This window comes from Ahaetulla prasina, chromosome 1 (assembly GCF_028640845.1).
Source record: "Ahaetulla prasina isolate Xishuangbanna chromosome 1, ASM2864084v1, whole genome shotgun sequence".
Classification (NCBI taxonomy): Eukaryota; Metazoa; Chordata; class Lepidosauria; order Squamata; family Colubridae; genus Ahaetulla; species Ahaetulla prasina.
This window is the reverse complement of record NC_080539.1, coordinates 55,139,372-55,154,009: the sequence shown is the minus strand read 5'-3', so window position 1 is coordinate 55,154,009 and position 14,638 is coordinate 55,139,372. Positions and strand designations below refer to the sequence as shown.

Here is a 14,638-nt window from a genome sequence, read left to right as displayed (position 1 = left end):
GAGAAAGAAAAGATAGCTTTTATTAGGGGTCTAATAGGAATATTATTGGCACTTTTGATCTCCACTATTTAGAGTTAGAGAAGACTCCTGAAAATCCCATGGACAGCCAAGAAAACAAACAAATGTGTCTTTGAACAAGTGAATCCAGAGTCATTGAGGCACAAATGACTAGGCTCAAATTAGCCTATTCCATACACATTATACAATCCCCGAACCTAAAAGAGATTTATTTTATTTATTTATTTTATTTGTCACAACAATATATATAAGCATCACACAAAAGATTATATAGTATATAAACATATATATGAGGAAATATAAGGAGGTATAAGCATATATATATATGCTTGTATATATGTATATGTATATATGCTTATATATGTATAAGCATATATATATATATATATATATGAAGAAGAAAAAAGAAAAACAATAGGACAGGAACGGTAGGCACTTTTGTGCTCTTATGCACGCCCCTTATGGTCCTCTTAGGAATGGGGTGAGGTCAATAGTAGAAAGTTTTTGGTTAAAGCTTTTGGGATTACGGGAAGAGACCACAGAGTCAGGTAAAGTGTTCCAAGCACTGATGATTCTGTTACAGAAGTCATATTTTCTGCAATCTAGATTAAAGCGGTTAACATTAAGTTTAAATCTGTTGGTTGCCCTTGTATTATTGCAGTTAAAGCTGAAGTAGTCTTTAACAGGAAGGACATTACAATAGATGATTCTAAGAGTTAAACTTAGGTCTTGTCGAAGGCGACGGAGTTCTAAGTTTTCTAAGCCTAGGATTTCAAGTCTGGTGGGATAAGGTATTTTGTTGTTTTCAGAGGAGTGAAGAACTCTTTTTGTAAAATATTTCTGGACATGTTCAATTGTATTGATGTCAGAAATGTGGTGAGGGTTCCAGACAGGCGAGCTGTATTCTAGAATTGGTCTAGCAAATGTTTTATATGCTCTGGTTAGTAATGTAGTGTTTTTGGAAAAGAAGCTACGCAAGATTAGGTTTACAACTCTTAGAGCCTTTTTTGCTATGTAGTTGCAGTGGGCTTTGGAACTTAGATCATTTGATATGAAAACTCCAAGGTCTTTAACAGGGTGGGGGTCATCTATCTATCATCTATCTATCAAAGAAAGATAGTCTTTCTTTGATTTAAGAGTACTCTGCTCACAATTTGTGATTTTTTCAAGTATGGTATTTCCTGTAGCATGGCTCCTACTAGCTTTTTACATAGACGTGAAGAACTGCAGGCAAAGTCTTGTGTTCCCACAGTGAGACAAGCCTTTGCCTGACCAGGCCTGGTATTGTCTGTCTAAGGCCTTCAGTTTTCACTGATAGCAAAAGAGATCTCCAACCTGGCCTTGATCTTTGGATCTTCATCCAATGTCAGTCAAATATAGATTTACCTGCTCTGCCTCCTCCAAAACCTCCCTCATACATCCAAATCTCTGCAAAGCTTCCTAACTCTCCAGAGCAATGGGTGAGAGAGGAATGGTCAATAAGGAACCTAATCTGCACGAGGAGTATCTCTTCCACTGAAGGAAAGACATTGTTAACTGAAATACATTAATACAGGGGTCTCCAACCTTGGCAACTTTAAGCCTGGAAGACTTCAACACCCATAATTTTTGCTGGGAGTTTGCAGCCTTGCTGGCTGGAGAATTCTGAGAGTTGAAGTCGGCTAGGCTTAAAGTTGCCAAGATTGGAGACCCCTGCATTAATATTAATTTGCAGTGGTTAATAACAAATATATTCCACAAATTATGTTTTTTAGACTTTATCACACACACACACACCCCTTTGTAAAGGCAGCTTAGAGTCAAACTGCAGCCTACCTTTGATAAGCACTTTATCTCACTGGTGTGGTCTATATAATTTCTTTAGTACTCTTGATCTCGTTTTAATAGCTCTAACATTTAAATTGAATCTTTTTTAAAATTTTGGTCATAGGCTAATATAAAATGACATCAATAAATATTACACTATTTAAATCATAAATAATGAAATGTAAACTGTACCTAAAGGTTAGCATTCTCATGTGTTAAACTTAAAATGTAAGGTTTTAATAAAAGATTTCTTTGCATTAAGACTAAAATTTCAAACTCTGAAAATAGAATAAAATGAACTACAGAATAAAATCATGGTGAAATGATTAGAATTAAAGTATGACTATCTTATGGATACATAAAATGATAGGAACAGTTCTCATCTGATCAAGTTTTAATATTCAACTAATCTAACTCTAGTATTCAAATTAAAATATGTCTTTAAAGAACAAAAGAAAAAAGTCCTTCTGAAAACATATTGAACTTTGTAATGACTGATTAATTTATTCTTTTGTAACACTTCAGCAAAAAGGTAACTTGGCTGACTCCAAGATTTCCAAGTCTAAATGCCAAAATGCAATCCTGAGCATTTTGTGAATTTCTGAAGATATCAAGTGCCAAGTATAAGGTTACTGAGAAACAATAGTGCCCATGTTGAGCTATGCTTTCCCACAGCTTAGAAATCTATCTGGGGCCCACTAATTTTGACTTCTGGATTAGAAAGCTGGATATTATGAATAAAGGAACAATTTGGCAGGCAAACAAAAAAAAACACTGTTCATTTTTGCCTGCTATAAGATCATCATACAAGTTTTCACTTTAGTTAAGCTGGATCTATAAAGATGCTATTAGCAGCAGTTTCTTTTAATGTTTTTGAAATGGTGTCTGTTATTTTACAAATGAATAAAAATACCTTCCAAACTTGTCCTGCTACTACCGGTAGCTATTGTGAGAGGCGGGAAATAAATACAGTATATAACATACACAGAAGGAATGATGATGAATGGGGGTTAAAGCATCCCCACAATGCCTCAGCAACACTGAAATACAGTCACTGACCTCACCCTTCTCAGGGTCAAGCAGGCCAGACCAGGCCCTTGGCTTGATCAGAAGTTTTGTCAAGTGATAATATGAGTTTATGCGTGCGTATGTCTTTCTGTCATAGGTCATAGGACATAGAAAACACCAAATCAGCATGGCGGGAATAGTTGGGAGTGGAGAGATCAAGTTCAAAATGGGCTGGATCTGGACAGGGGCTGCAAAGAAAAGCATTCTGGGAAAAATGCCCCAAGCAAGAAGATGCTAGGCAATGGTTCAGAATGCTGCCAGCTGCTCCATTCTAAGCCTCCTCCATCTTAGTCACATGAGACATGCAGCTGGTTCTCATGCCATACATTCATACACACAAACACACAGACCTGCAACATGAGAAGGGAACAAAACACAGACACGCAGAATTTTATTTAATTACAGAGAAGAAAATAAACATCTCCTATGGATACTACTGGTAAAGGTGTTCTGTTTCCCTTCCCCCAATACTCCCAGCAAAGAGTCCGTCAGAGGCCTTCCTTTTTTTTTCCCTTTTATTTACATAGATACATGTCCTGGCCACGTCTACCCACGGGCCTGCCAAGTTTCTGGAGATAACGAGGAAATTATAGATAAGGCCAGAATTACTCACGAATATATTCTTCCCTCCATGAAATAGTTAGCTCGCGCCAAATTCATTGCTTTGTCCGAGACAAAAAACCAGGAAGTCCCGCCTCCTATTTATAGTCTCTGCAGATGTCACTGCATGACAATTATGACTTGGCTTTGTCCCAACTCTTCCGCTGCTGCGCACGTCGATCAAGCCTTCGTAATCTTGCGTCCCTCCAAAACTGTTCTTGGGCGTTGCCAAATCAGAAGAAGGCCGGGAGAATCAGGCCGTGCGGCCCCTCCCTTTGAGTGGGTGCCAGGGAGGAGAGGGCTCAAGAGAAACAGGGCTTGCCAGGTCTTCTCCCTCATTTTCTGAATCATCCGAGTCCAGGAGTCTGGGTCCAGGAACCTGGGTCACAACACTATCCTCACCGCAGGGCCCTTCCCCGGGCTGACGATCGGGATGCGGTCGGGCTGGGTTCTGCTCATGGAAGGCCTGCACCAGGTCAGGGCATGAGCGTCGGAGGCATCTACCCAGGAGAAATCAGTCCCGTATCCCTTCCACGCGATCAAATATTGGAAGCGACCCTTTAGCCAGCGAGAGTCTCGTCGCTGTGGACTTCAGATTCCTCCGACCCGTCCTCGGCGACAGTGACGGTGCTGTTGGGCACGAAGGGGACTCGGTGTGGCCTCAGGAACCAGAAGGGACCGGTGAAAACGGGTGGATCCGCATGGATCGTGGCAGGGTCAGTCGGTAGGCTACCGGGTTGATGACTGCCTCGACAGGAACGGGCCGATGAATCGGTGGTCCAACTTCTTTACCGGCGGTCGGACGGGAGGTGTTTGGTGGAGAGCCACACCGGTCTCCAACTGCCAGCGGGGCGTTGCCCGTCGGGAGCGGTCAGCGGACCGTTTGTAGTCCTCCTTTGCCCGATTCAGCTGCTGGCGTACCAACTGTTGGACCGCATGCAATTCCGTCAGGAAGGTCTGCGTTCGGGAACAGGAGAGTCGGTGGTGCCAGAGGAAGAGCGCGGATGGTACCCACATTGGCAAAGAACGGGGTCATCTGAGTAGAGGTGTGCTGAGAGTTGTTAAAAGCAAACTCCGCCAGAGATAGGTAGTCGGCCCAGTTGTCCTGTTGCTGGTTGATGAAGCAACGGAGATACTGTTCCAGTATACCGATGACCTTCTCTGTACCCCCGTCGGTCTCCGGATGGTGCGATGACGACAGACATACCTGCACCTCCAACGCGGCCATCAGGCTCTTCCAGAAGCGGGCTGTGAACTGAACTCCAGCGGTCCGAAACCACCCTGTCCGGTAGACCATGGAGGCGGAAGATGTGCTGCAGAAAGAGGCGGGCGTTTTGCGGCTGTGGGCAGTCCGCGGCATGGGATGAAGTGTGCCATCTTGGTGAGCATGTCCACCACCACCAGCACCGTGGTGAACCCAGAGGACGGCGGCAGGTCTGTCAGGAAATCCATAGAGATCGCCCCCCAGGGTCTGTCGGGTGTCGGCAAGGGTTGGAGGAGCCCGGGAGGGGCCCCCGTGGCGGTCTTGGCTTGCCGGCACGGTACGCAGGATGTCACATAGGCATGTATATCATGCCGCACTGGGCCACCAAAGGTCCGTGTCACCAGGTGGAGGTCTTGAAGAACCCAAAATGTCCTGCTGCAGGGTTGTCGTGGCACTGGGTCATGACGAGGGCTCGGAGTGGTCCTGTGGGTACATATAATCGCCCCGAAACTTGAGTAAGTCCTCCTCCAAGGTCCAAGGAGGCGTGGGGCCCACCTCCGCTCTCCTTTGCTGCGACCAGGCGTCCTGGCGCTGCGCCTCGCACCTGGGCCCGCAAGTCCACTGGCTCCCGTGCTGCGGCCAAGGCTTCTGCCGCAGCACTGTCCGTGGAGGAAGGGGTCCTTGGCACAGAGGTACTCTGGCTTGGGACAGGGCATCCGCCCTCCGGTTGTGACCGCTGGGAATGTAGGTCACGCGGAAGTTGAACCGGGCAAAAAACAACGACCACCGGATCTGCCGCTGGTTTAACTTCCGAGCTGTGGTGAGGTGCTCGAGATTCCGATGGTCCGTTCGGACCTCCACCTGATGTCGGGCCCCCTCCAGATGGTGTCGCCAAGCCTCGAATGCAGCCTTGATAGCCAGCAACTCTTTTTCCCAGATAGTGTAGTTGCGCTCGGAAGGGTTGAGTTTCCGGGAGTAGTAAGCGCAGGGAAAAAGTGTGCCACCATTCGTCGGAGCCTGTAGCAGCACCGCTCCCAGAGCCACATTGGACGCGTCCGTTTCCACCACAAAAGGCCGGAGCGGGTCGGGATGCCTCAGGACGGGTTCCGTGACGAAGGCTTTCTTGAGGGCTGTGAATGCTTCTTGCTGCGGGGGACCCCACCGGAATGCAATCTTCTTCCTGAGGAGCTGGGTAAGTGGAGCTGTCAGTGTGGCGAAGCCCGGGATGAAGGTCCGGTAGTAGTTGGCGAAGCCCAGTAGGCGCTGAACATCCTTCACCCGACGAGGGGCTTCCCAGCTACACAAAGCTTCTACTTTACATGGGTCCATGGCTATGCCCTCGGGCGAGATGATATGCCGAGGAATTCTATGGAAGTCCGGAAGAAGACGATTTCTCCAGCTTCGCATTGAGTTGTTGCTCCATAGCGTTGCAGAACCAGACTGGCGTGTCGAAGGTGGCTTTCCCTGGACCGGGAGTAAATCAGGATGTCGTCGAGGTAGATAACCACGAACCGATCCAACATGTCTCGGAACACGTCGTTCATGAAGTGCTGAAAACGGCGGAGCATTGGTCAACCCAAATGGCATGACAGTGTATTCGTAGTGTCCGTATCGGGTGCGAATGCCGTCTTCCATTCGTCTCCTTCTCGTATCCGCACCAGGTTGTAGGCCCCGGAGATCGAGCTTGGTGAAGATCGTGGCCTCCGCAACCTTTCCAGTAGCTCCGGGATGGCGGCGGGGGTAGCGATTCCGCACCGTAATGGCGTTTAGCGGCGGTAATCACAGCAGGCGCAAGTCCCCTGTCTTCTTCTTCACAAAGAGGACCGGGGCCGAGAGGGACTTTGAAGGCGGATGAACCCTCGGGCCAGGTTTTGTCCAGGAAGTCCCTGAGGCGGCCAACTCGGGCTCCGACATGGAATACAGGCGTCCCACAGGCAGTGGTGCGTTGGGCAGAAGGTCCACGGGCAATCGTAGGGCCGATCGCGGGGTAGTCGGTCCGCCTCCTTCTCGCTGAACACGCCGGGCGAAGTCCGTCAGCTCAGGAGGCAAGGTGATGGCAGCGGTGGGGCGTTCTGGCGGCACAGGTGTGGCGGATGTGATCGACGCACTGCAGACTCGGGAAAGAGATGGCGTTCGCGACCAGGCCACCTGAGGATCGTGGGTCCGGCCAGGCCAACCAAGGACCAAGGGAAAATGAAGGTCCGCCGTGACATAAAACTGGATCGCCTCCTCATGGTCCCCAATAGCCAGGCGCAAAGGCTGGGTGGCGAATTTAATGGGGCGGACACCAGTTCTCGTCCATCAATTGTCTCTACCGCATCGGAGGGTCCACGGAACCACGGGACCGCAAACTGGGTCACAAAGGCCTGGTCCATAAAGTTTGTTGTGGCCCTGAGTCCACCAGCGCATGCGCCTGGAGCCCGTCCGACTGGTTCCCCAACCATATCCGTGTGTCCAGAATCAGATGCCGAGGGGCCCAGAGTCTACTTCCAACGTCCAGTGGGGGCTTAATGCGTGCCCGACCTAGGGTTTCCCGAGGTCGGGCCTGCTCCGCTTCGATTGGTCACGCTGTGATTCGGGGACGGCGTCGTGCCCCGCCGCTTTCTGGGGCAAGAAGCGCGGCGGCCGGGCTCCCCACAGTACAGGCACAATCCCCTTGGCGCCTCGGTTCCGCTCCTGGGCTGTTAGGCGAGGTCTGGCGCTCCCAACTCCATGGGCTCTTCCGCAGTGGTTACAAAACGTGGGCGACCCTGGGTGCTGGTGGTGCAGGAAGTGGGGTGCAGATGTCGACGGAGGGTCCCGGGGTGCGACGGGACGGTCGCCCGTTGCAGACGGGCATCGAGGCGGAGACAAAGGGGCACCAAGTTGTCGAGGGTCCGCGGGCGCCCACGGGCCAGCTCGTCTTGCAATTCCTCTGAGAGTCCCTCCTGAACGCTGGCCCACCAGCGCTGCATCATTCCAGTCAGAGTCCTGGCACAAAAGACGAAATTTGCGATGTACTCCTGCAGGGGGCGTTTCCCTTGACGGAGTTCCTTAAGGCGCCTGGTTGCCGTCAGCATTCGAACGGGGTCCTCATACATGGTGCGTAGGTGCTGCCAAAAACGCTGTTGGTCCGCCAGCAGGGGGCTGTCCTGGAGCAAGAGGGGCGTGGCCCATCGAGCAGCCGAGCCGGAAAGAAGGTTAATCACGAAGGCCACCTTAGCCCGGTCGTCTGGGAAATCCTCTGGCCTCATAGCCATGTAGAGCTGGCACTGTCCCAAGAAGGTCGGGAACATCTCAGGCTGCCCAGAAAACTTATCCGGCACGGTTATCGGGCACTTGCGACGAGGAGGAGGAGTGGGAGGATGGGGGGGGGCTGCAGGCACATTCCTGGCAGCAAGTTGGCCTGCCAAGTGAGCCACTTGCTGCTGGAGCTGTTGATTAGCCGCGTGTAGCTGCTCTAACTGCTGCTGTACCTGCTGCTGATCCATCTTTGGTGGAAGATGTTTTAGTCAGGTCTCGGACAAAATGTTCTGTTTCCCTTCCCCCAATACTCCCAGCAAAGAGTCCGTCAGAGGCCTTCCTTTTTTTCCTTTTATTAACATAGATACATGTCCTGGCCACCTCTACCCACGGGCCTGCCCAGCGGAGTGTAACTGGCCATCTCCGCGTTTCTGCCCTGGGTTTGCTGGGTTCGGTTCCTCCGTGCTTCAGCTCGGTTCTGGTGCTCCTTAGCCTCGAAATCCCACCTTCGTCGCCAGTGTTAAGTTCGGGAAGTAACGAGGCTGGAGACCAGGGTAGTGACAACAGCTCTTTAATATAGGGTGAACCCAGCAACCTGGCTGGGGAAAAACCTCTCCTTATATACTGTTTAACCGGCGGCTTCAACCAATCAGCAACGTGCTTGTTTCCCGCCAAAACATTTAAAGATACATAACAAGTTCAACCTATTCTGGTTCCTAATGCATTTATAATAAATCTATAGCAATCTCTGAATGTTGGATAGCCATTTGTCTGAAATGGTATAGGCCGGGTTTCCTGACTAAGCAGAGGGTTGGACTAGAAGACCTCCAAGGTCCCTTCCAACTTTGTTATTCTATTCTACTCTAATGTTGATTGGAGCAGAGATTTGACTAATTATTAAATTAGTATACCAACTTGACTTCAATGAAGCCAATATGCATTATGTGAGGTTCTGTTTTGTAATTAAAAGATAGCATGTTTGGTAGATTAGGCTTAGATTAGATAGATGAGAGCTAGAGATTTGCTGGATGAATTTTCTAACTAAAGGGTTTTTGAATATAACTTTTGCTTCACATGCATAAGAAAATGTTCATAGCATATGCTGGACTGTGAAAATTAAAATACACTTAACATTTGATTAGGCAGGCACTTCTCCTATCCTCTTGTTTTCTCACCCATTCTGTCTTGGAAAATAGCATTTTTCTTGCCTTAAATTCAGGGTGTAATTACACTTTTGCTAGCACCTCACTGGGCTTTTTACTGACTTGCTTTATCACATTTGCTATCGCATACTTAGTGAAGGCAAGGACTTCTGTTGTGGCCACCCAACAGAGGCCACTTACAATTATTCCATGTTGCAGCTGTCAAAACATGGTTTGCTGTTTGTATTCTACAGTTCACCACAAGCATTTGGAATTTTTCTGTATGCTACCACAAATGCCTTTCCTGGGGGGGTGGGGGGAGAAAAAAGGAGGATAAGGAACAATTTTTTTAAAAGACTTTTTTTCTAAAACTGCACCCACATAATCAACCACTACATCCAAATCAACACTCATCATGTGGTGACAGCCATCACACACAGTGGTTTTAAGTGGATTCTCTTGGGTGAGCCACTGGCTCAGAGGTCTTCAACCTTGGCAACTTTAAAACTTGTGGACTTCAACCCCCAGAATTCCTCAGCTACCTGACTGAGGAATTCTGGGAGCTGAAGTCCACAAGTCTTAAAGTTGCCAAGGTTGAAGACCCCTGCACTGGATCATCCTTTCAGAGAAATTTCCTTACCTGAACAAAGAAATAAAATGACCTGGAGCAGATTGCTATCATTTTCATTTTAAAATTAAAGGGAAAAAAATCTTTTTATTGATGTATTTATTGAAATAGCAAAACAAATATAGATGCTTTTTGTTTAACAAAGGATGCTTTTGATGAGAACATTTGTAGTTGATCTTCTATTCTTTAAGAATATTCTAACATTTCACTTCTTTTTCCTCAGCTTAAAGTGACATAGACCTGATCAGGGGTGAAATCCAAATTTTTTTACTAACGGTTCTGGGCGCGTGGCTTGGTGGGCGTGATGTGGCTTGGTGGGCGTGGCAGGGGAAGAATACTGCAAAATCTCCATTCCCACCCCACTCCAGGGGAAGGATACTGCAAAATCCCCATTCCCATCTCACTCTGGGCCAGAGTATTGGTATTTGCTGGTTCTTCAAAGTACTCAAAATTTCTGCTACCGGTTCTCCGACCTGCTCAAAATTTCTCCAGAACCTGTCAGAACCTGCTGGATTTCACCCCTGGATCTGATCAAGATGAAATACAGTTTATCGAAATAAATCAGCATGATCTTCATGTTTTTTTTCTTGCAATTTATGCATAGTGAACGCAAAGCATGATTGTTTTGGGAACTCTATCCACTGAAGGTTAATATCTTCACCTTCTGATTGATGGATTAGCATAATTTTTGGAATTATAACAACATTATTTCTGAATGCATCAATGTTTATCTTTGCTACCATGTGATTCTTGTAAAATTCTTTCACAATCATCCATGTTTCATTGCAAAGCCTTCGAAGAGCCAAATTCCTAATTAAAATGATGGGAATCCCATCTTCAATTCCAGTGTATTTGCTGGCAAGCCAGACAGTTAAATTGAATCAAAAATTATGCAGGAAAATGAGTAGCGTTAGCTCCTTCACTGAAAGCATTGCATTAACAATATTCTTTCATTATTCCAGAGAAGCATCTAATGCATATGGAATTGATTTTTTCTCATCATTTCATTGAGGGAAACCAAGATAGAGTTCTTTGAGAACAATTCTGCAGGCTTGTCAAATGTTGGGTAGATAAAATCTATGCCTTATTCCATAAGTCGTGCTGGTAATTCTGAAAATCTGAAGATAATTCTATTTCATTCATTTGATGTTTCTGAATTTTGTTTTTCTCACCCAATAAGAAATTCTATCTATATTCTATCTTCCTTCTCCCCCTCCTCAGCTGCATGTTTCTCTTCAATTGAAACTTGACAAAGGCAAATTTGAAGTACTGGATATTTTTTCTGCTGTTACAATGAACATTTTAATTCACTTTGAGGAGTATCTTCAATCTTGAATGACACAACGTTAGGTTTCGGAATTTCTCCAATAATTCAAAAATCTCACATTGAATTACATCATTGTGGAGTGTTCCTTTCTCAATTCTACCCTGTCTTGTCTTTCCATGAAGTAAATTTAAATAAAGTTGGCTTGCTGATTGGGGTCTGACATTAAATGTCTGATGCAATGATGGATTTGCCCTTGAATAATCACAGATGGATTCCATCCATTCCTCATTGGAAGGACTTCTTTGGCAACAAAAGATACCATTTGAAAGAGGCAGCTGTATTGTCTGATGTTTTTTCTGAACTCTTTTGCAATAGATTCATCATTGCTATATAAATTGACCTGTTCATTAGGTAGAGTTCGCAAATTGCCTAACCTGACCTTTCTCTTCATTAAGCAGAAATTGTTGATTTCCTCCAGGGAACAGTCTAGTCTCTGCATTGATAGATAGTAGCACACAGCACCAAGATTCATCAAGTTTATCCTATTTGCATCCTCTTCACCATGAGCCACCATCAGGAATCAACCTATTTTTCTAATGCAAATGCATTTAGATGATATTACCATCTAAAGAGGGGGTTGGGATACACAATCCAGATGGTACCAGTACTTGCCTCATATGAATCTACCTATGCCAGGTGAAAGATTGCTCTATCTCTCTATCGGTTGAAAACTACTACCTAGATTTATCTACCGATGTATTTCCCAGCTTTGCTTCTTGAGAACCATCAACTGTAGATGCTATGGATAATTGGAATATATATATATATATATATTTATACAGAGCATAACTCCTAAATTAGCCTAGAGACCTTAATGACAAATAGATTGGGCCCGGGTGGTGGTGGGGCTGTTAATGATTATTGCAGTTGTGCTTATAAGCTCCATCCTTCTGGAGTGGATCCATGGTGGCACAGTAGTTAGAATGCAGTACTGCAGGCTATTTCTGTTGACTGCCAGCTGCCAGCAGTTCGGCAGTTCAAATCTCACCATCTCAAGGTTGATTCAACCATCCATCCTTCTGAGGTCAGTAAAATGAGGACCCAGATTGTTGGGGGAAATATGCTGACTCTGTAAAGCACTTAAGAGAAGGCTATAAAGCACTGTGAAGCGACATATGCATGATATCACAACCATAAAGAAAAGAGATTAGTTTTGCATCATAATGTTGTAATCCATGCATCACGCTGACCCTTCTTGCCCCTTTGTGCAGATACCAATGTAGACCAATATTAGTCAGGATTCTGTTAACAGTATTAGAGATGATTCACCCTGGGTTTAAATGAGAAAAGAGTGAGTTATACCCACAATTGCTGATCCAGAAGCTCTGGCTGCAGGACCAGCTTCATTTGAATGGATTCTATGTCTCTTGCAGTTCCTGTACCCATCAGCTCCTATGCCCAATGCCTATAGAACTGGGATATTTTCTAGAGCCTGTGGGAAGAGCAAAGATAGGTCATTCATGTAGCAGAACTGCTCAAATAACAATGTTTTTACAGTGACTCTAGGCAACTTACAAACAATAAAAACACAGTATAGAATTTTTTAAAATAAAAAACAACCCCCCACCCCCTGGCAAAACCACACAATTAAATAAGCCATTTGATAGGCTCTATCCCACGCTGGGTTATCCAGGCCAGCTGGCAAAACCAAGTCCTTGGGGCTTATTAAATATTGGAAGACTGGATTTTCCTTCAGTAACAACATCATCGCAACAAATATGGAAAAGGTATATGTTGTGGCCTGTCGTCTGCCAGCTCCTCCACCAGCTGAATCAGAGGAAAAGAAGGTGTGGAAGAGCAACCTGAGAGCTCTGAGGGAGAAGAGAGAAAGGAGTTGGCAGAAAGAGAGAGACACAGAGGCAGAGCCTGGGCCATCCGTTAGCTCTCAGATGGAGACTCAAAAAGTCCCCAGGTCTGAAGGTGGCTGATGAGGAAAAGGAGGAACAGCTGAGTCTAGTGTCTGATGTGCGGATGCGCAAAAGGCAGAGGAGAGGAGAGCAGTGGAAATCCATGGGCCAATCCATGGGCCAATCCATGGGAAGGGAGAGTCACCTCTGCTAGCGAAGCCCCACCCTAGCTCTGGGGATAAAAGGCAGGGGGTGGAGATGAATAGATGTGGCAGATAACTATTCATCTCCCAGCCGGACGGACTTGTTAGCCTGCTGTGAGAGAGAAACTTTTTGCCGGGGCTGTTGGTGCTCCTAATAAAGGAATCTTTGAGTTAACTTCAGAGGGTTTGTCATGTTTGGGGAGCTGGGTCAGAACAGTATGTAAGTAATGTAAATAGAAGGTAGTCCTCACTTAATGATCAATCTAGGTCACAATGGACCTCCCCAAAGCTACTCACAACTAGTTTTTGAAGTTCCAATGGCCACAACCCACCCACCTACCCACACCCAAGGGCATGTGATTGCAGATTGGCAACCATCTTTGGCAACCAGCTTGCATTTACAGATGTTTGCATCATCAGTCACATGACTATGATTTTCAGTATAAAAAGAATTTCAGTGATTTTGCCAGTTTGCAGCATTTACTTTCCAGCAAAAACTGCCACTGAGGAAAATGAACTCGCTTAATAACTGTGGCATTTGCTATGTGTGGCAGCCACTGCAAAACAAAAACAACAACAGCAACCATAAAATCAGACACAGACAATTATAGTTATAAGTTTTCCCATATTTTTCCTCTAGGATTTATTTCTTAACAATTTGCAGCTATATTCCTAATGCCTGAATTGTTACTGTAGTCTAAATCAGAAGGCTTTGAATTATTTCTCTATTGTTATCGTTACACGCTGTTAAAATTTAAAATTTCAAACATGGTAAATTTATTTTCAGAGACAAATATTTTATGCAGACAGTTGGGGGCATTTTCAACAGCATTGCTTGCATTATGTAAATTAGCTGTAAATCGTTTCCCAATTTTGTGAGGTGCTTCAAATTTCTGGCACACACCATTCAGAAGTTAGTGAATACTGACAGCTATTATCAACATTTTAAAAGAGAATAATATTCTGCTTCCAAACCCTCTTTTCTTTTTCTTCTGTTCACTCTCTCTCTCCCTCTCTCTCTCTCTCTGTCAAGTATTTTGCACCAGACAGCCAAAGATGAAGAAAATCAAGAGCAGGCGGGATTGGGGGTGGCAGGGAGGAACACTTCCAAGTATAACATTAAAAGGTCTTGCCTTAAGACCATGGATTTCCTTTTGGGTACTTTCAAAGAATGCATCTTTAGTTCTTTTTGGCTGTGTGACCAGCAGTTGTGGGGTGTGTCTGTGGTTTTTCACTTCTTCACAGTGACTCTATTGTTCAGAAACTGAAGCCAATTTATGGAAAGAAATGGAATGTTTATGTAACTTACTGTGCTTTAGACACGAACTGAAAGAGAGGGGGGGAAATGTGATGGAGGAAGGCCAGTCAAAACAGGATTTTTCTTCCTTTCTGGACACAGATGTTGGAAAAATACAGCCCCGTCTTCGTATTAAATCAAACAGCATTTCCATTTTTAGAAACTGTTTTTTTAATTAAGTAGGTCAGCAAAGCAAAACCATGTACTATTTGCTCCAACTTGTTTGTTTAAAAATGTGCCAGTGGTTGAGTGCTCTTGTCAGCCTTAGAACATCAG

At 45.5% G+C, this 14,638-nt stretch overlaps 1 protein-coding gene across 1 annotated transcript in view; it reads right to left on the bottom strand.

The window, feature by feature from the left end:
* Nucleotides 1-12,337, bottom strand: part of HHAT (hedgehog acyltransferase) — a 246,873-nt gene extending 234,536 nt beyond the window's left edge. Inside the window, exon 1 of the mRNA XM_058165305.1 lies at nt 12,318-12,337. The gene's annotated coding sequence lies outside the window, so the exon portion shown is untranslated. The remainder of the gene's footprint in view (nt 1-12,317) is intronic.
* Nucleotides 12,338-14,638: the final 2,301 nt, after the last annotated feature.